This window comes from Macrobrachium nipponense, chromosome 10 (assembly GCF_015104395.2).
Source record: "Macrobrachium nipponense isolate FS-2020 chromosome 10, ASM1510439v2, whole genome shotgun sequence".
In the NCBI taxonomy this organism is placed as follows: Eukaryota; Metazoa; Arthropoda; class Malacostraca; order Decapoda; family Palaemonidae; genus Macrobrachium; species Macrobrachium nipponense.
In genome coordinates, this window is record NC_087204.1 from 36,486,801 (window position 1) to 36,510,800 (window position 24,000).

At 35.3% G+C, this 24,000-nt stretch overlaps 2 long non-coding RNA genes across 3 annotated transcripts in view; one reads left to right on the forward strand and one right to left on the reverse strand.

Annotated features, from left to right (window-relative positions):
- The window catches only part of LOC135224142 (uncharacterized), a 257,593-nt gene that overhangs the window by 124,086 nt on the left and 109,507 nt on the right, over window positions 1-24,000 (reverse strand). The gene's annotated exons all lie outside the window — the stretch shown is intronic.
- On the forward strand, window positions 10,002-11,104 carry LOC135224141 (uncharacterized). Its single transcript, XR_010316645.1, has 3 exons — window positions 10,002-10,136; window positions 10,249-10,320; window positions 10,768-11,104. It is a non-coding gene; the product is annotated as an uncharacterized LOC135224141 (long non-coding RNA).

Genomic DNA, 24,000 nt, shown 5'->3' on the forward strand with positions numbered 1-24,000 from the left:
ACATTACCATCATCATGAAGAGCTTGTAGAATCTTCCGGGAAGAAAAGTAACATGGCTGTAAGCGGTTTCCTCTGGTATTTCCCTTTAACACATTTATCCTCACAACTATTAATTTTTCCCCTATGAATATACGATAGAGGTATGTATGTTCCTACATATATAACGTATATATATATTTATATATATATACATATATATATATATATATTTATATATATATATACATATATATATATATATATATATTATATATATGTAATATATATATTAATATATATATATATATATATATATATATATATATATATATATATATATATATGTATGTATTATCTATATAAGGTGAATACTGATCACCGACACCGAAAATATAAGACGTGATGCTGCGTTGTATAAATAAAGGTACTGCCCCGGAGGAAAATGAAAAACGAGAACTGCCTGAGACCTTTCGGTCTTAATGCATTTCTAATTACAAATGTTCCTATACAAACGTTCCTAAATTTCCCTAAATCTATTTGACATCAATGCCCTCCTAATTGAAACGTTCCTTATTATCTACAATACTGACCGCTATCTATTACAACAATTTCCTTTACGTGCCTGAATAAATTAAATTCCTATCAAAATCTTAACAACGAAAGGAAGGTATGATGTGTGTGCGTTTTTTATATAAAAATGAAGCCCACATTATTATTTCAAATTACAGCTTCATATAAACAGTTTACCCACTGCTGGATATAATTAATATATTCTTTAAATATGAATATTTTCCTCTCAGAACTAAACGAAATATCAAATAAAGCATAGTAATAGTTCAATACCCCACTAGCTTGAATGTATAAACAGTTAGAAAATCGCATTTACCAAATATTTGTGTGCTTTAGAAATGAAACTTTTTTTTTTTCTTGTGTGTGCTGTATGTCGTGTTTCCAAAAGCCCCAGGAATATGTTATTGTCAACCACGAGCGCACGCGCGCGCAACACACACACACACACACACACACACAGACGAGGCCTGAGTTGTCGAAAGCAATTGTTTCTTGTCCGCCCAAAAGGAAAATCTTTGCATATCTGGATGCTCTTACTGTTTGAAAGCAGGTCATATTTAATATTGCTTACTGAAGTTCCATGACTTCTGTTTTCCTCAAAATTTTACTTTTAGTCTATAATGTAATGTGGAAGGGATATGTGATTTAGGCGTGAGGCCAAGCACTGGGAACCATAGGATCGTTCAGTGCTATGATGAAAATGAAATATCGCATGTGTTATTCTTTTTGTTTTTGTTTTTCCTCCTACAGTTTAGTGTCATTATTTTTATTCACCAATAAGAACTTTTGTTTGGAGGAATGTATTTGAGGAGAATTGCCCATTCATCATTTAATTGCTCATGTCTAACATATAAATTGTTTACACCATTGTTCGCCTAACAGAGTGTCACCGTTTCTTACACATACGGATTTACATAATTATATTTGTACGTCTTCGAACTTCTTAAGTGAAAAGCTCTTTATTGCTTTCATTCCTAACTGTGCTTATTCCAGTAGCCTATACACTCCTATTTGCTAAACATGATCTAAGCACCTCAAATTTTATAACGTGCCTTTTTCACTATGGCGTGGTGGTGCCTAGCTTCGATTTATCTCTGCTTATCACATTCCTTTAGTTTTGTTTGTATGGTGCTTTTACGTTGCAAGGAACCAGTGGTTATTCAGCAACGGGACCAACGGCTTTACGTGACCCTCCAAACCACATCGAGAGTGAACTTCTATCACCAGAAATACACATCTCTCACTCCTCAATGGAATGGCCGAGAATCGAACCCGCGACCACCGAGGTGGGAAGCTAATACTATACCAACCACACCGCTAAGGCGCTCACACATTCCTTTAGCCCCATGAGGTTTCCACAAAACTTCGTATCAGCTTTCATTTAACGGTCAAACGTTTATTACATCCCCCACTGTATTTCAAATTAGCCTTCCATGAACCTCATATTCAAGATCTAAGCACTCATCGAAATATGCCTACATAAGGCCTTGATTCTCATTTTCTCTCATTTTGACATCTTCGTAGTGTTTACTTAAAAATATCTACACAAATATACCAACCTCCCATTTCCCCCGAGTAAAATTCTCTCTTCGTTACGGGTCTTGTTATCCCATAACCAGGGTCTCAATACAAAACATATCCGTGGTCAATGAACCATGGACAGCCCAGTACAACATAGGCTTATGGATAAGAAATCTGAATAAATATTATTGAATTTATTAACAATAATAGATGTAAGTACTAATACTTAATGAGCACTTGAATACTTTTATACATAATGAACACATGAATACTTTTATACATAATGAACAGATGAATACTTTCATGCATATTAAATTGAAACCAGCAAGTCCTGGATTCTTAATAACATCCAAACCGTGCAGATATGCATCTTGCCGAGAAATTGTCTCGAAAAGTACACTTAACATCGGGTAGATCCTAGAATCCTTAAAAGCTACTTGCACTATCTCCCAAAGTATGAAAAATGCCCTTTCTCTTCAATAGAGCCCTCTAAACATTTGCAAAGCAAATGACGGTACACCAGTCTTGGTGGGGGCAGTTACAACATAACAAACAACAGCTGGTAGAGAAATCCTAATGGGCGTCCACAAAGGATCAACGGTAACCAACTGTCAATAAAGTCATCTCACTCGTCTCTCACGTTCTTCTTCGGTTAGAAGAGCGTCAAACGCTACCGGTGCTTCGTGAAATGTCCATTAACCCAGATCTTCTTGAAACCTTGAGGCTAAGTCTCGAATAAACCATTACAAGGTCACTACAATGCCATACTATTAACCATTTCAAACCCGATGTGGCATCGTTCAAGGTTTTTAGTCGGACAGTTATGACATTCGAACTCAATGTTTACAACACCCAGCCGTAATTTATAATGTTATAGGAATTGGTGAAATTTATAGAATTCAGAAATTTACTCTTATTATTTTAAATTGCAGTCTGTCAGAACCCAAATACCTGAGCAAAGGTTCAGATAATTGGACTTTACCCCCTCCCCTTCATCAGTTCCCCCCTCCTACTCCCTCCCCTTCCCCCTCCAATTCTCCCACCCCCTTCTCTCTCTCTCTCTCTCTCTCTCTCTCTCTCTCTCTCTCTCTCTCTCTCTCTCTCTCTCGTCTTAATTACATAATACACAGCAAAATATTAATATTACATTGTACATTATTATATTGTATGATTTTGCCACAATATCATTCAAAAGTGTATATGCCAACAATGAGTTGAGTGGTTTTTGCTAATGAGTTCTAGATGATGTTCAACCTCATTCTATTGTGTTGCCTAAGAATAGTCGTGGGAAATTATATTTTATGATCTTAGATTGTATGTGTACGGTCGTTTGTTCGTATAATGTGATAAGATACATTAGGCAATGGACATAATTATTATGTAATTAGATGGTGTCAGTGAAATTGCAAAATAATTAATATTAGATATTAATAAATGATGATATACTCAAGAATTCACAGATTTCATTTTAATCGTCATCGCTGTAAAGGAATAGCTCATCGCCATCATCGCAGTCAAAAGTGACAAATGGCGGATTCCACACTGTCACGCATATTATCAGACGACCCATAATCCTCCTCGAACTTCAGGGCTCACCGAACGGCACCTTCCCAAATGTAAAGTAGATTAGGGAAAAAAAACGATTACTAAGGAAAACTTGGCTTTGATGATAGTTATTATGATATTGATATCACTCTAATCTTACTAAAAAATGTAATTTTGTGCAATTTGTTGCATAAGGTTATATATAAAATTGGTAATAATTACCCGTTAAGACTTATTTTCAGTACTCCTGCTTTCCTCTCTTGGCTGAACATATTAAAATGTTGGAGTGCACCCATTTCCGCATTTAAGCAAATTGGCCATGTGCAGCGGGATTGTAGCACAGTAAAATATGCCAGTGAACATTTACAATATATTGCTCCAATACTGTATTCAAAACTGCCAACCTAGCCAAAACAGCCATGTCCATTAACCATTGATTCATTACTACACCCAACATATCTATCTATTCTTAAACTATTAAACAAAATTACTATAGAATAACTATGTGGTAAGACTTTATTATATCTCCCTGTGTACAATTTATAAAGAGAGAGAGAGAGAGAGAGAGAGAGAGAGAGAGAGAGAGAGAGGAGAGAGAGAAGGGGTGGGAGACTTGGAGGGAGAAGAGGAGGGAGTTGGTGAGGGGAGAGGTGATAGAAGGATTGGTGAACAAGGGGAATGGGAGAGCTTATGGGGGGGGGGGGGAGACTGATGAAGGAGAAGGGGTTAAGTCCGACTTATCTGAACCTTTGCTCAGGTGTTTGGATTCTAACTGACTACAACTTAAAATCATAAGAGTAAGCTCTTAAAGTATACAAATTTGACTAACTTCTATAGCATTATAAATCATGCCGGAGTGTTGTAAACATTGTTGTGTTAGAATGTCATAACTGTCCGACTAAAAGCCTTGAAGATATTCCCGAAGAACGATGCCACATCGGGTCTGAAATGGTTAGTGCCCGATCTCCATTATGTCGTAATTATCGATGCTTCAATGCAACTCCGATATAAGAGAAAGACGGCCAAGGTTACCGTCACTTCAAACTCAAGTCAGTAACTACCAGTAGCCACCGGTAATCCGGTACCCACACTCCCGCAGTCACTTCGCTTGCTCTTCACCTGTGGCAAGACCCTCGTCCGACAGGAGAGGGGAAAACACGCGTTGAAAGTTACACATGCAATTCCCCGTGATGAAAAACAGCATAGCTTCTCTCTCTCTCTCTCTCTCTCTCTCTCTCTCTCTCTCTCTCTCTCTCTCTCTCTCTCATAATTGCAAAGAATTACATTACCTCCAAAGTATCGTAACAGGCATGCGAAATCATTTCGACCATTGTAGAACATTTATATTCAAAACCTGGTTTTAATCAGTATCGCAATTTATAACAAATATAGGAAGCTATTTTTTCACCCAGCCTCACGTTTATTTGACCATTCATTCGGGTTTAAAATAACAGCAAGAGTATCTAGATACCAGGAGCCAGAGATGTTCAGAATTTATCTGAACGCTGATACACAACGAAAGGGATACAGAATAATGGCGATTCGGGCTACAGCATTTAAAGCAAAATGTATATTTCCCTTTTTCTGCTTTTAACAGGACGCACAAGAGTCAAAGCTTAGTGATATTTTAAAGAATCTACAATGTGCGTTTTAAAGTAAAACTTCATTTGGAAAAGCTGAGTCCAATCCAAGCTAGCGCAGGGCGGATTTGAGCTCGGTTTCCCCACGAATTTAAACTGGATTCGCTAATCCGTTCCTGGGGGAAAGACAGTGCGCGAAGACCATACGAAAATTGCTGGTGGGGACCAGGCTGCATATCCGTTTAGTCATTCTCAAAAATTGTAATCCTTTTTTCTATTTTTCCCCATTTTTCTTTTTTCTTTTTTTATTTCGTAAAATCTACAGAGTGACGGCAGCCTCGTGATTGTTTCATCCACGGATCTCCAGTGTCCCATCTGGCTCTCTGGCCAGTTGCTAATGCAATTTTGTATCTCGTCTATTGAATGGTCTGCAGCGCGAATAGCAAGTAAATGATTCTCAAAATGATGCCGAAGATAATTGTGAATGATTGGGTTACAATTTTCTTTAACGTTTAGGCATCATTTTATAGTATTATCCAGATATACTATTAGTATAACCGAGGTCTTTGAGGAACGTGATTATCTATATATATATATATATATATATATATATATATATATATATATATATATATATATATATATATCATATCAATATATACTATATATATATATACATATATATATATATATATATATATATATATATATATATTACGTATATAATTGCAAAACTTATTGATCATCTGGACATTTTTCATCGAATAGCTTTGGACAACTTATGGACGTTTCTAATTAGGATGATGATCAGTAAAATTACAATACATGTATATATATATATATATATATATATATATATATATATATATATATATATATATATATGATGATTATAATCACTTTAGCACGTGATTCGTTTATCACACATATCCACCGGTGAAAAATATGAGACAGGGTGTAGGTCCTGACCGGTTTCGGCTTTATTTTCAAGCCATTGACAAAGGGCTGATACATAGTATTAAAAGTCACAAGTATATATACTACAGAGAAAGTACTGACGAACATACACACAACCGTTTGAGACTGCAGATCCACCCACAGGCAGGTGTCAAGGTAGGAGTGGCTTTCAAAAATCATTTGGCTAAAATTTTCAATAAATTCTCAAGGGATACTACCGATTAGGATACCCACCAGACAACAAGTCCACACCTGACAGGTGTCAGGGAGGCGGGGTTGGACGTCTCATTACCACTACTGCCCCCTTACTGTGTTTACAAATATAATAATCCTAGTTCCATACATCTCTACTGCCACCTACCTTAAATTTAAACAGTTTACAAATTTCTTTTGATATTAAAGGATCACATTCCTTGACTGATGTTCATATTATTATTGTAACTTTCTTTTATAAAACTAGATTCAATGATATTCTTCCATTGCATTATTAGAGCGCACAAGCTTTTTTGCCCCTTCCCAGTTAATAGCATGATTGTTCTCACTAGCATGTACAAAAATACCACTATTTCCCTGTGCATATCTCACACATTGTTTATGTTGTTCTATTCTTTTTTCCAGTGCTTTCCCCGTTTGACCAATATAAAAGTTGTCACAAGACTTACACGGAATTTTATATACACATCCTTTAACACTGTCGGGGGAGTTCTTGATAAGCACCAGTTTCATTGTTTTATTGTTTTTAAAAACTACATTAACACCAAAATTCTTCAGGAGATTTGGGATATCTTTCATATTATTATTATAAGGTAGTACAAGCAAATTTTTGTGTTGTAAGGTTCTTTTTGTTTTTGATACATGGTCTTTTTTGCCGCTTCTAATGCATTGTTTAGTACACTATCTGGATATTTCAGTTTCTTGCCTGTATTCCGAATCTTCTATATTCTGGGCTACATACCCGTAGTGCTCTTAGAAACATAGATGCAAGCACTGATATTTTAACCTTATTGTTTAGTCCAGAATAGAAATGTGCATAGGAAGAAATATTAGTAGGTTTTCTGTAAACACTATATTTAAACCCACTATTATTTCTCCGTATGAGGACATCCAAAAAGGGTAGGCATCCAACATTTTCCATTTCCATAGTAAATTTAATTGATGGTACTAATTGATTTAACGTGGCAAAAAAGTTATTTACATCTTCGTTCCCTGGCAAAACAAATTATGTCGTCAACATAACTAAACCAAGGTACATTGCGTGGAATTATATTGTTTAAAATTTTCTTTTCAAAAAATTCCATATATAAATTACTTAGCACTGGGGACAGAAGGTTTCCCATTGCCACACCAAAATTTTGAGAGTAAAATTTTCCATTGAATTCAAATTTACAGTCTTTTACACATAATTTGATCAGTTCAATTAATGTGCTTTTTGAAAATGGAATATCCAGCTGTTTGGTTTGTTTTCTAATAATTCCGATAGAAACTCCAATAGATCGTCAATAGGCACCTTTGTGAAGAATATGACCATCCTGTCAATGTAGATTCCTTTTCAGTCCTTACTTGCAGAACCAACGCAATGGAGCTCGGAGTGGTTGAGTCTCTATATACCCTAAGAGATAAACCCTCTCTTTGTAATAATGAAAGGTTTGTTGAATTGCTGTTTTTAGATTTTGTTCTGCTCTCTTTCATTTTGCTGCGAGTTTAGGTTATTATGTCTTGTAATTGTGTAATTTTATATTATTTTATTTTGCTTTGTTAATTTTAATGTAACTTATAGTAATTATATAATTTTATCTTATTTTGCTTTGTTTTAATGGAACTTATATTACGTCTTTGATTTTAATTGTAAATAATATTCCATTATAGATTGCCCGATGACGGAGGAAAGTAAATCTCCGAAACTAGTCGCAAATAAAGATGCTCTTCATTCAAGCCCTGGTTTTAATATTTATTATTCGTCTCCGATTTCCAAGGAACTCTTATATTGCTGAAACATTATATATATATATATATATATATATATATATATATATATATATATATATATATATATATACATAATTAAATGTAGGTACTATAAAAATTTATTTAGGCCAAAGAACATTCAGCGCTGAAAGGGAAATTAAGAGTAATAGGTTTTAAAAGTAAGCAGAGGAAAACCTCGTAGTTGTACTGTAAAACAAATTGTCAGGATAAGGTTTAAAGTATGAACGAAGACAGACTATTAACGGACGTACAGTATTAAGAATGAAAATGCTTGCAGCTAGGGGCAGAAGGGACTCTGCAAATAACCATGTAATGCCTACGCGTGAGGCGCACTGATGGAACTACATATATGATCTGAACAAGTTAAGTTATTTCAGCTTATTCAATTGTACTTATTCTCTAGTTATTCTTAAATAAAATGTCACGAATGGTAATGGAGAACAGCGTAAAAATATTACAAAAATTTCTTTTAGATATTTTGTACTGTTAACACAAAGACGCTAAGATACAAGTAATCCAAAAACTACAATAGAATATATATATTTATATAAATATATATATATATATATATATATATATATATATATGTATAGTAAATAATATATCTATATATATATATATATATATATATATATATATATATATATATATATATATATATCTATATATATCTATATATATATATATATATATATATATATATATATATATATACATGTATAACATACCATGTATAACACAATATATATATATATATATATATATATATATATATATATATATATAATATATATATATATATATATATATACAATGCGTGCGTGTAATAATTTAAATATATATATATATATATATATATATATATATATATATATATATATATATATATATATAGTATATATATATATATAAAATGCGTGAGTGTGAGCACGCGTATATTAATGTATGTATGTATGTATGTGTATATATATATATATATATATATATATATATATATATATATATATATATATATATATATATATTCTATGCAACGATTACCCTTATCTTATTTACTACCCGTTTGAATAGACGAAATTGATAGAAATGAGATGCATACTTGATGCCAAAGGAAGTTTATGGTCAGCATATTTTATTTCCTCGAAGAATTTACTTGTCCTTCAGGCTGAGGATGAGTTTGAGATACAGATTGACTTTCTGTAAGCCATGACAGCAATCGAATTTCTCATCGGGGAAACCGTGTCCATGAGGCGTCCCGACGCGTTCTCATTTCCCGACAAGGATAGTTCATGCAGCTTAAGCATGTCCTCAGTTTGACCAGAGAATATGGGCGAACGTATTCCTTTATCTGGTAAATACCTTTCCCAAGACTTGCTTCATTCATGAACTAACCTACTCTAACACGGAAGAACTCCACCCCGAAATGTTGCAACGACAATATTTTTCCTTATTTTGTTGAATAAATCTGAGAAACTTTACCAGTTAGAGCCCCACAAAATTCGAGGAAGGAGAACGGCTTTTCGACTGTCTTGTTTGTTTGTTTGTATGGTGTTTTTACGTTGCCTGGAACCAGTGGTTATTCAGCAACGGGGCCAACGGCTTCACGTGACTTCCGAACCACGTCGAGAGTGAACTTCCATCACCAGAAATACACATCTCTCACTCCTCAATGGAATGGCCGAGAATCGAACCCGCGACCACCGAAGTGGGACGCAAACACCATACCAACCATGCCACTGAGGCGCTTTGGCTTTTCGACTGTCACGCGTCACTCGGTACATGGAGACGTAATTGGTAGTGGTCTCCATCGTCCTTGGCTGTAAACTTCTCGTTTTCGTTAGAACTTCAAGAACAACGCCTCAAGTTTCCGCGGGCGCTCCGGTTTGTTGGCAAGTGCTGGGCTCGGCGTTTAGTGATGTGTGCGAATCATTTTTGGGACCGTTACTTGGAGAGGCGTTAGCAATACTAGTCGACTTGTTTGATCGTCTTTCCATGAAGGTGAGTGTTGTTTTCAATTCGGTATTCGTTTGAATATATTGCGTATTTGATGGTTTAGAGACAAAAACACTTAATTTGAAAAAAAAAATTTAATCCAAAACTTTATTCTCAGAACCAGCTTGGAAAAGCGCAAGGAACATCTGATCTACGAAGAGGATTTGGGTAAAGTATGCCACTGTCAATGGTGAGTGTCTGTCGACTTTTATTATTTAACGAAATATCAATCCAGGATATGCAGGCTAATCCTCCCCCATCAGGGGCGGTGCCCCTGATGTGGGGAGGATCTCCTTCTGGCATACGGTATTTACCGTATGTCGGAAGGAGGCCTGCATATCCTGTTAAGTTTAAGGTTTTTCTATAATTAGGTTTAAGGTTTTTCGAAACTAAGTTTTTTTTTATTTTTGCATTTTTAAGTTTTAATTTTAAAGTAATAAGTTTTGAAAGTTTTTTCCAACATCACGAATTCTGCAAACTCTTCCAGTCTGGTCTTGTGTAGTTTTAAATTTCAATTTGATACAATTTTTTATTCTTTAAGTTTGATTTAAATTTTAATACATAGTAAAAGTAATTTGGTTTAACATTTTTTTAACATGCTTGTTAAACCCGTTGTAATGCCTAATTACTTTTGCAGGTGTAGCGATGAATGGAGGAAACTTTCCAGTGGACTTAAATGGTACAGGATGGCTAGAAAGCTAAGAATATTCTGACTGGCTGCCTGCCGATGGAACTCAATACAAGGAAATTAAAATCCTAACTTTTATCATTTAGTACGTAGTTCTTATCTACGTCCTGGTTGCGGTTTAAATAAGAGGTTGCTTAGAATATAAGAGGTTTTTTAGGTGAGAAGAGAGAATTTCATGGCATCACGGGTTATTAGTCACTGTTGAAACTGATGTAAGACTATTAAAATATAATTCTTATCCTATTCACATTCAAAACTATAACTTGTTAATAAATTTTAGCTTAACTTTAATGTTTTTTAAGCTCATTTGAAAAATAATGCAAACGGTTGGTTTTCACCACGGGATTATATGGTATGTAGCAGAGCAATTTAAATAGCAAAGAAGCCTTAACACTGTTAACAGAACAAGCTTTCGATAATACAAAGATTTGAGATATTAAAAGTTTAATTAAAGAAGGCTGAAAGAGGGGGGGTGAGCAAATTGCCTAACAACCATTATGCTCTTTGGTGGGTGATGACTTGTGTAGGCTTTACTAATTGAGTGAAGTAATAAATTATAACCAGATAACTCCTGTAAAGGTGCGTCCACACGGTCGAACAATGTCCGACGGACAAACATTGTTACCAATTAACAATTGTCTGCTGGTCTTTGCCTTGTGAGTAGATTAAAAACACTGGTATACAACCTCATCTGGTACCACTGTTTGTTACCAGATCGACTTCCATCGTTTCAACGCTTATGACGTCATCCTGCTTCGCTAAAGAAATGGTAACAATGTTTGTCCGTCGAACAATGTCCTTTAGATATTCCTTGGATGCTTGAGTTTCGATGCTGTCAAGATCTAAGTTTAGAGCGCCTCAGTGGCGTGGTTGGTATGGTGTTGGTGTCCCACCTTGGTGGTTACGAGTTAGATTCTCGGCCATTCCACTGGAGAGAGAGATGTGTATTTCTGGTGATAGAAGTTCACTCTCGACGTGGTTCGGAAGTCACGTAAAGTCGTTGGTCCCGTTGCTGAATAATTACTGGTTCCATGCAACGTAAAAACACCATACAAACAAACAAACAAAAGATCTAAGCTTAGCTGTCATAACAGAAGTTCTCACTGAGTCGGTTTACCTTAGTGGTATATTTTTTTTTTTTTTGATTGATTTTGGGAAATGGGCTTAATCTAGGTGAAAATCTAATAATATTTTAACTTAAAATTATTCGTAGTTTGCCTTGCAGTAAATTATAAAGATTACACAATGTTCATAGAAATATCTTACTATTAAACTGTTAACATTTTTTTGTTGGTAACAAAAAAAAATCTTAGGTTCAGTATATAAATACGGGTGCACCAAAGCAAAAATGGAACAATGAACTTATGTTCTTAAAGGCCAACCACGATTTAATTCCCGGCAATAACGATGTCTCATGGTTATACTTGAAAGGGTATAACATGGGATATTCCGAATAGGAACACTAATAGAAAATATGTTGGGTCTAGATTTCATAAGGCCCCCTTTTTTTAATCAAAATACAACTCTAAACAATATTGGGCTCTAGTATAAAGTGTTATTTCCTCCCACTTTTGACTTAAAGTGGATTTTTATTCAAGTATTCGTGGACAGGTTTTTTTTTATCACCTTTATCAAGTCAAATATTTATAGGGAACAAAGGTCTAAAGGTCGGGTTTTGCGATATGGCCTAAAATTTGAACTACTGAGACCTTTCTCATTTTACTTTCCCCGGCTACGAATAAGTCGTTTAAACCTTCCTCTCTCCCACCTGATGAACGAGTCCCCTCCAACCACTACGCAACTCGTCGTATCCCTCTTTCCGTATCCCATACTTTCCTGCCCTAAAAACAGAGTCGCAAGCAACAGAACCTTGAGCAGCCTTACCTCTCTTCCCCGTCCACTCTCCATTAGATTCTCATCGAAACACACCACTCCAATAGAGCTTGTAATCTGCTTGCTTCAGCAAAATAAGTATTCGCATATAACCTACCAATCAATAATTCTGACCATATTGTATCTATAATCAGCATAACATAGCATCATATGGTCTCCAAGGCCTGGTGCTTGATTTATATTAATTCAATTCTCATATTACAACTAAGATAATGCCAAATACCTTTTAAATCTCACGAATTACGAAATTGAGATACTGGGCACTTTTGACAAATTTGGTTCCCTAGCAATAGTTTTAACAAACTTGAATATGTACTTGGGTGCTTCTCCAATATCAGGTGTGCAACTGAATTAACCCGGTAGTTGTCGAAAAACTTAAACACACTAGTATGTGATATACACATTTTAACCAGATTTTATGCAGAGGAGGGTAGTGCAGTCAGTAGACCTCATGCGGCGCACTGTAGGCATTACTTAAGGTTCTTTGTAGCGTGCCTTCGGCCCCTAGCTGCAAGCACTTTCGTTCTTCTTACTGTGCCTCCTTTCATATTCTCTTTCTTCATCTTACTTTCCACCCTCTCCTAACACTTGATTCATAGTGCAACTGCAAGGTTTTCCTCCTGTTATACCTTTCAAACCTTTTACTGTCAATTTCCGTTTCAGCGCTGAATGATCTCATAGGTCCCAGCGCTTGGCCTTTGGCCTAAAGGCCTGTCCACACGACCGGGCCTGATCGGCGGACCTCCCCTCTAACGGGCACACTTGACGGCGATGGATCTTGTAGCAAAATCACCATGGTGGTGCCCAATGGCTTGAGCTTCGACCCTGGCTGACGTACGTTAACCATATACATTTCTTTTACTGGGCCATTCTTTGCACCATATTCTCTTCTTTTTCATCACACTCAAAGCAATTATCATGCTACACAATATCATCTTCTTTGCGGTAGGCAGCATGTTTATCGTACCGCACTGAACACACTACTGGCATCGTCGGGCACGCCCACCTCTCCATCGCCTCACCCGTGTGGACAACATTCACGGGTAAGCCCGCCAGAATTTGCCCGTCAACCCCGGAGCACGCCGATCAGGCCCGCTGGTGTGGACAGGCCTTTAATTATATATTCAACTCTATTCAATATTCATAATTAGTCTCCTCTAAATCGGATATACTGCTCTACTGATCATTTTCATCCTCTGATTCGTCTTGCCAAATGGTTTCTTCGAAAGCAATGTCGGCAGGGACATTTGGTCCTGTACTTCATAGCAGACTACTTTGTCTCCAACTTTCCACCCATCCAGTCCGTGCATGGAAGCTAGGCAGGGCATCACATAAGGGGCTTCTGAGTTTAGTGGCCAAATCTGTAATATCGAATATTTGTCTTGTGCTCTTTTGAGTAGTTTTTGCACTAGTGTATCTGGCAATGGTAAACCAGTAGTGGGAAGACATACTGGGTTGCAGTCATGAACTTAAGCAATATGTTTGCGTATATCAGCCTCGTCCTGCCTACTTTGTAACTCGTGGACCTCAGTTCTACTCGCAATGCCATTATCTTCTGAGCAGAGGTAGCATTCATGCTCCACCCCAAATTATAGGTGATGAACTTCTCGAGTAGAAACTTATTCATGATATCCATTCATCCCTTAAAAACATAAAAATAATCCTTTGTAAATTTCGTTCAGTGCAAAGAGGCGTTATGTTCTTGTGGCCATTTCTGTGAAGGGGCCTGTGATCCAGTATGACATCTCAGCCATTAGGATAGTGTCACACACAAGTATGCATTGCTTAATACTTGTTAGAAAATGGCAATTTCCATAGCTCCAAAGGTACCAGGTGGCTTCAAAGTACGAAGGAGGAACAGCATGAATGATGTACACATCGACATTGTCAACTTTGTCATATGCTGTTCCCATTCTTTCTAACTTGTCCATTAATGTACTCTTGCAGGTCTTATTTGTCAAGTGTTTCTTGAGTAACAGTTTTCACTTTTCCGCACTTTATTTTCTCTTCAAAGTATTCAGAATCATATTTGCAGTTATTTACAAATTCCTGATGGCTTGCAGAACCTTTGTCTTTCTGAAGTAGATCATTCTTCACGTTGTCAGACAATTTGGGACTTCACTAAAGTTACTCACTGCACCCAGTCTATTGCCAAACTCTTTAAGAGAAAACAAATGATAACTAAAATCCATATTAAATACATCTTAATGGCTATTTTCAGGTTGGGAGGTGCACTCCAAATGTAGATTTAGACAAGGATGGTCTTTTATATATAAATATATATAAGTATATATATATTCTATATTATATATATATATATATGATATATATATATATATATATATGGCATATATATATATATATATATATATATATATACATATATATGACACTATGTACCTCTCTCGTGCTCCTAACTGTCTGTTTCTTCTACGTGACTTTTGAGGTACTAACACATGTTCTCTTGTTGTTTGGTCCATTATTTCTCTGGTCTGAATAGTTGCCATGTTTTAAAAGCAGATGCCAAATGTGGCACGGAGAGTGCCTCTCCCAGATAAGGTTTCTGCCATTTCATCAAAAGTATTATCAAACAATAATAATAATAATAATTGTACAACGTTCATCATCTCCGTTGTGCTACTGGGGGTGTTGTGTTATGGTGGATATTAGCCCCACTTTGTATTGTTGCCAGGGGCACCAAATTTTATAAAGAAAAGAAAAAAAAAAAGTCTAGATGTTTCATTTTTGGAAATCAATAAGGTTTAAATGGCGATGAATAATCCTGATGGGTTGGTCCTCAAGACCTAAAATTCATAATCATCAATCAATAAGGTTTAAAAGGTATTTAGCACCATCTCAGTAGTAAAATGAGGAGAAATGTCTCAACAGTCAAAATTTTAGAGCTGACCTTTGACCTCTGTGCATATTGTATTTAACTGAAATAAAAATATCAGAGACACCTGTTTGTCCATATAAATATTTTGATGTATAGGTATCCACTTTAAACTAAAAATGGGAGAAAATTAATAACCTTTCTTTTACCGGAGCCCAATGCTTTGTAGAAGTTAGGAATGTGCATTTTGATAAAAAGAAAAAAGAAAGTCATTTTTAAAATCACGACCCACCTCTTTCGAAAAGCAAGAGTTCCTGTTTTGAATACCCCATCGAATACCCTTTCAACAAATATCCATTAGACGTCGGGTCATTTCCGGGAATTTAATCGATGTGGCTCTTGGAATAATAAATTCTGAACGGTTTCTCCTTTAGTCTTCTAAGACATCTTCGAGTACAATGATAGAAAATTTACGATCTACATTCTAGAGTTACAGTAAGAAGAACAAACATACGGTTTACAAACAAATAGTATTCGCACTGATAAGCGGGAAAAAAAGAGGGAGAAGCAGTAAGCTCGTTAGCATTTGGGGTCAGTACTTGTTTATCTGTGAGAACGGTATGGGCTCACACTGCTTTTGCTCCATGTCAACTGCGAGCACCTTCCTTAAAATCCACTTACACTTATTTCTTTCGTAAAGAATGCCTCAAGTTTTTTGCATCCCTTGGCTGATAACCCTATGCTCACAAAGATTTCTTTGTTAAAACTGGATTCGACAGTGTTTCTTTCCTGTAAGTTATTGGAATAACTATGTCCTTTTCCCCCCCGTCCGAACGAACGAAAATTTGTCATTTTCCCCTGTGCAGCTGTTATACATTTTCGCTGCTGCACTGTTCTTTTTCCAATGATTTTCCAATTTGACCAATATAAAAATAGCCGAATGACTTACTTGGGATTTTATACACACAACGGAAGAGTTATTTTTTTAATAAGTGCTTCATTCATTGTTCTATTGGTCTAACTCCATAGTTCCCAGAGATAGGGGTGTCTTTGACATTGTTACTATATGGTAGTACAAGCAGGCCTGTGTTTTCAGTTCTCAGTTGTTATCATTATAAGTTCTTTTTACCACTTTTAACGCTTTATTCTTACTGCGAGTCGGCTAATTTTTTTTTAATGTGACAACCTATATCTTTGTTGCTCTGGCTAAAATAACGAGGGCAAAAGAAAGTTATGTAAATGCCTGTGGCACATAAGTTTTGGAAATAAAATATCACGTCCTTTGACTTCATCAACTGATTTGTGACATGCAGCTAATGCATAAAAGTAATAGCTGGTAAGAAAAATTCCTGCTTTTTTCTTAATTGCAATGTATTTACCCATATCACAAGAACAAAAATCCTTAACATTTAATAGCCCAGAAGTATCCCCATCTAAGAAATATCGTTTGAACTTATGTACCATGAATTAATCTTTTATTGCACTAACTTCACAAAGAAAAAAGTTGCATTCGCTTCTTGGCACTGTTCTGTGACGTCACAGAACGCAACAGAGTAGGAAAACCCACAGAAATACATGACAATTCCAGACAGAGATCATGATCCGTCCAGTGGCCAATTCCACTTCCAAAGTAAAAATTACTTTACGAGAGAAATAAAATTCGGGACAAAAAATCATTTAGTTAAAAAAAAAGTGGAAAGAAACTGTTGGTCAGTTATTTGATCTCGCAGAAAAAGACAGAAGAACCCTATCACGTAATTTTCACATCTTGATTGGTTTCAAAGAACCTCATTTAGGTCTAGTTAATTTCCTTTACATCCCTTCTATATACTTGGGAATCTATCTTCCTTTTCAAAAACACCAAGATAGATGACCGGGGAGATAATCAGATTAAGCCATTCAAACGCACGATAGCCTTTTGAGATTTATTGTTATTCGAGTGCTGAGAGAGAGAGAGAGAGAGAGAGAGAGAGAGAGAGAGAGAGAGAGAGAGAGAGAGGGGGTTAAAAAACCTCCTTGATGAGCACATCCAGTTTCAGATTTTCTTAAAGATGTAATTATTAAAAAAAAAACTTGTGGCCAGAGTATGAACAAAGGGATGAATGACACTAAACGGAGAAAAGATGATTTAGGTTGATCATTCAAACATTGAGGAACTACCGAATCCAGTGCAGAATCTTCGGCTTGTATTTAGTGGAAGGGTAAAAAGCGTACAGCAAACAATACAAGCGCGGAATGAGATTTGGAAATCCAGTAAATGTAGTATAAGAGTGCTTACAATAGTAAGATCAAGCTAAAAGTCTACCAAACTCTGTAATGCTACGTGGAGTCGAATGGTACGACAGTATTAGAGACGATGCCATAAGGGATATCACTGAAGTTTCATATGTAGATGAGATAATAATGAAAGGTTATTGAGGTGGATGGGCGACCTAAGTAGCCCATCCTCACCCCCTCCCCTATTCCCAAAACTTGGAAAAATGAAGTAAAGTGACAATTGGGCTGTTGAGCCCCAGAAAGGTTGGGAGATCGAAACAAGGGAGGGTTAAAAGAGAAATAATTGAGGAGATAGAGCTATTATATAAAGGGGAAGGGCAAAGGCTATGATGGAAAGGAGAAGAATAGAATTCCCAGTGGAAATTAAACAGCTGATCATTTGAGGGGAGGTAAATATGAAAACGGTAGAGCTAAAATAATGAAACGGGAAGTTCTAAAAGCACCCATAAAGTAATTAATGATTTGTTCCATACAACAATGTATCTCTGCTGCGGTATGAACGCGGTAAGAAAGTAATACAAACAATATATGATGAAACCGGGCATAAAAGCAGAATTCAAACTGGTAATGCGATAAGCATAGCTCAGAAATGTAAGTAAAAGTGAGAAACAATTATTAATTAAGAGAACTTCAACAAAGAAAATGAGATATGATGAAATGAACACGATCTACAAAACAAAACGAAAGGAAAATTATCACGAATTAATTCAATCCTGAATAATGTTGGAGGAGAATTCTTGCATGCTAATAATGTTTCTAACGTTTCTTATTAGAATTTCGAAGCTACATTCATAACTGTTGGGATTCGGCGATCGTCATTTCTTAAGACATGGATACAGAGCGAATTTGTACAAGCTGTTCCTATTTTCAATGTCGAAAATCCTGCCAAAGAGGCACATTAGGAAATAAGCGACGAAAAGGTTTAAACAGATTTTCCTTTTAAAGTCAAAGTAACGGATAAAAACATGAAAGACGGTCATATGTCCCAGCATTTGGCTCTAGAATATGGGCCACACGATTTTTCTTCTTTTTACTAGAGAGAAAAAATGTACAAATGCACAAAGAAAGATGCATAACTGAGGAGTTAGATTGCTACATTATTTTTCGTATCGATTTTAGGATCGGATTATACAGTTTATACAATTATATGGTTACTATTAAAAGAGGTATGTGTTAACAACATGCATAGTTCTATATAGTTACACAAAGCGCTTCTCCTATATTGAATTTCTCAGAAACTCACATCAAGTTGTGTTGAGAGGTTAAAGCTCATCTTAAAAAATGTGTGTGTATGAGAGAGAGAGAGAGAGAGAGAGAGAGAGAGAGAGAGAGAGAAATTGTGGACAAAATGTCACCTTGTCCATATACAAAAATATGTAGGGTATAGTGAATGATTAGTTAATTTGGATACCGGTTTCTTTGTAAAAAAAAAAAAAAAAAGGAAGCATTATTTGTGCATGACATGGTTACGTTTTCCTAAAAATGTCAAACAAAATAGAAGGTAATGATGGTATTCAAAAACAAATTACGTAAACAAATGAAAGATCAAAGAGCTTTTAACAAAGAGAAGGAATAAAATTACTTTTTGTCGATAATCAGTAGTTGGAATAATAGTGTCGGTCGTATAAAAAAAAATATATAAAACAAATCTGAAGGGGAAAGAAGCTAAAAGATTATTAGAAAAAAAACAAATACAATTAGGAAAGAACATAGATATAGAACGGAGTTTCCCAGTAAATGGAACGTTAAGAAGGGATAGGTAAAATAATTATGAAGACTATCAAAGCACAGAAAAGCAAAAGGCATAAAATGGGAGACATATAAAAAATGAATGTAAGAATGTAAATGTGCATCATACGTAGAAATCGAAGTAAAAAACAATAGCAATATAAAAAAAAGAGGAATAAATATAAACAAATTCATAAAAAGAAAATGAGAAACAAAACATAAAGTGAAAAGGAAATAGAAACAGAAACTGGAAATAGAGAGGCAGAAAACACAGCATGAATAGGAAGAGAAAATGAAAATAAAGCGAGAGAGAGATAAAGAAACTGGAAGTCAGTAGGAAAACAAAAGAACTAGATGGCTCATGGAGGATATTAGAAAGGGAGAAATAGTAAGTAGAAATTTGTAAAGGAATGGTACTGATCTTTATTACTAGCTAACCAACCAGGCGCTGCCCAGGAAAACTGAACAACTCAGAAAAATGTTCCTACACCTCCTTGTACTTAATGTCCCTATTATCCAGGAATTACTGTGCTGACTGTCCCGTTTATCCAGGTATTACTGTGGTGTTCCTTTTAGCCAGAAATGACACTACCACTTTGTTTCAAATATTACTTTGCTGACTGTCCCTTTTATCCAGATATTACTGTGGTGACTGTCTCATTTATCCAGGTATTACTGTGGTGACTGTCCATTTACCCAGTTATCACTGTACTGAGTGCCCCTTTTATACAGGTACTATTGTAGTGACTGTCCCATTTCTCCAAGTATTACTGTGCAGACTGTCCCTTTTATCCAGTATTATTGTGGTGACTGTCCATTTCATCTGGACATTACTTTGGTGATTGTCTCCCGTTATTACGGTGGTGACTGTCCCATTTATCCAAGTATTTCTGTGTTAACAGTCCCATTTATCCTGGTATTAATGTGGTGGCTGTCCCATTTATCTAGGTATTACTGTGCTGACTGTCCCTTGTATCAAGGTGGCATTACTCTGGAGATTTTCCTATTTATCCAGGTATTAACTGTACTGTCTGTCCTTGTTATCCAAGGAAAACTGTACTGCCTATATTACTGTGGTGTTAGTCCCATTTACCCCCACACTAAACCTAAGCAACCACCTCCCCCTTAACTGAAACACCCCCACTGAGCCTAAGCATACTTCCCACAAAACCTACACGAACCCCCTATCAAACCTACACACCCCTGCTAAACCTAAACACATCCCGATTAAACCTTAATACATACCCCCACTAAACCAAAACACACACCTGTACACCTAAACCCAAACCTTGATATAGAAATATTAATCACAGGAAAGAAAAGCATTTTCGATAATATATTTCTATGGTATAGAGTACATGAAATTATGTATGATAAACCCGCCGAGTTTAGTTACCACATAAGTTAGAAAAGGGGGATGGGGGAAGGGGAAGGGGAAGGGGGAACAGATTTGAAACCTAGCTATTATCCAAATTGGGTCAAATGGTGACCACGTATCAAATTTTATCTAGATCATTCAAGCGATTACCATAAAAGTTACAAGGGGAAAGGGGAAGGGGAAGCGGGTACGGGTTTTGTCTAGATCGGTCAAGCGGTTACTATGTAAGTTACAAAGGGAAGGGGGACCAATGGTTTGGATTTCTATAGCGCACAAACACTTACATATAAACCTTCACTTCTATATATATTATTATTTAAATAGACACAGCTTTAAGATAGCTCATGCCTATGATCTTTATTAGCCGGCATTACTGGTAGGTTTAACTCCTTCACAAAGCTGCGAGCTTTGAATTCAAACTCGCTCTCAAATAGATATATGGTATTTTAACTTCCCATATTTTTCGATTAAGCCACGTTTGCTTGGAGTATCACTGCTCATTTAATGAATATAGAACACTGGTAGAAAAAGCTAATAGCAAAAGGATTAAAAAATTTGTTTTGTAACTTTAAAAATTGAACCTTTCTAAGCAATATAAATGACATTCTTACTACGACCTTCCACTCGCTGGCCATCAAACGAGAAGTCATGGCAGGATATGAATGAACTACATCCTTACCCAAAGAGATTAACTAACCAAGGCAGCATTGTCACGCTGCAGTCGGCTTTTTAGATGTCTGTCGATAATCATGAGGATGATTTACGAGCTTTGTCTGAAACTGGAATTTTTTGTGTCGGAGATAAATAATGGCTTGGTCATTGGAAACTATCTGTTAAAATATAATTTATCGCTGACATTTGTTTGTCTGCAATTTTTTTTTTTAACCTAACATCTGCCATTTTTTCTTTCTTTATGTACTCGCTCAGAAATATTCATATTTTACTATTCCTGACTTAGTTATTGTTAACCTGACTGCTGTCTCATGCTTTATCTTTAATCTCTTGGTTTTTCACTCCTCCTCTGCCATTAAGGATGTTTTCTGTCACTTGAATAATATAATAATTATGTAACGATGACGACACGTTCTTTGAAGCTAGAGTTAAAACCTTTCTCCGTCAGCATTATTATGCTAGATATAATTTTTACCGGGGATGACATCGGATCATCACTATGCTCGCATAGTTTTTACATATTCAATGTCGTATGAAACTTTACTTTCTCTTTTATTTGCTACAGTTACCTGTGGACAAAGGGGGGTATTCTCGAATGCCAATAAATCTTTAATCGTTCTGGAGAATCATTTCTTTTTGTAAATTCCTAAGTCGTTTTATCGATCACTTGATTATTCCATTTCCCAAATAATCTCGCTGGAATGAATAATATTCACAAGTAATAGAAAAAGCCACGATTTTATACCATATACTACAATAGCGTCTTTGGATTGAAGTTATTAGGTGGTATGAGTCGTTAATTTACCTTCTCAAAGAATAACGGCAGTACCGTAGGTTGCAGCCGATACAGTGTAGACTTTTAATTGCAATCTAAAAGCCTCTGTGTAAGGGTAAACGACTGCCTTGAAAAAGTTTAGCAAGAAGGAACAATAAGAGCTTTATGAATAAGCAGCTAACTAATTACGGGGAAAAAGAAACCCACGGTAGCATTCCTTTTACAATATCCTGGACGGCTAATAGTTGTAATGAACCCCCGATAAGCGCTCATTTCTTTGAAGTTTTATGGGCACTTCATTCTTAACGTTATTTTCCCTGTCCATCTACGGTGCTTCATTAACCGTTCAGCAATTTCTCCCGATGCTTCGTTGCGCTGTTATTTATACATATCCCGCGATAAGCCTTTGTAAACAAACAAACTGTGCAGTAAAGATATATTTGCCTTGACATTTTGGTAATATTTCTGAATATGAAAAAAAAAATCGGGATACCAAATAAGAATTGAATCGATATCAGCTAAATAAAAAAATGAGAGAAACCGACGGGAATCACTTCAAATACATTCTCTTTTAATTTTTATTAATTCTTTCATTTTTGTGAAGGTTAGACCAGTAAATAGATTTGTAAATAAGTGAAGATACACTATAAGTCCTTCGTGGTTTTTGAGAATGTTTTGTTCCTAAAGAACAGGAAACGGAATTGACATTATCTTATACTCAGATGAATTTCATATATCAGATTAAAATGGTTCGTTTCGAATTTCATGAAAAGATGGATGATTTCCCAGATAGAAAGAAAAATTACCAAATTTTTTCCTCTTAGATATATAAGTATATATATATATATATATAGTATATATATATATATATATATATATATATATATATATATATATATATAAATATATATATATATATATATATATATTATATATATATAATATACATATAATATATATATAATATAATAATAATATATATATTACACACATACATATATATATACATATATATATATATATATATATATATATATATATATATATATATATATATATATATATATATATATATAATATAATATAATATAATATATATATATACATACATACATACATAATTCTATTGTGCTGTTTATAAAAGAAATAGTATTTGACGTGACAACAGAAATGGTACGTATGATGTTGAGGCTTCACCTTTTTCAAGTAAATAAAGAACGATAAAAAGCGTATCAGACGAAAATACTTTAATCGTTAGTAAGGGTGAATCGCCCCCCTATAAAAGTGTTTCACAATTGTAAAAACGTGAAAAAAATGAATAAATAAAAACCGATCGAAACAATAAAAGTGAACCGGGAACATATGAATGCCGTTATGATTTTTTTTTTATTTCCTTACATCTGTTTCTATCTCTGCTACATTTTTGCTCTGCGAAGCGATGCAGGTTCTTCTAAAATCGTTCAACAATTTTCCTCTTGGTAACTCAAATATGGAAACGCTTCTAAAACTCGGATATCGGACGCGGGAAGGACTAAACTTGTAAAACAAAAAATCACACATCACAGCATATACATACTATATAAATAAGTTATATTTTACATTCTTTTATGTCTAAAATAGGCAAAA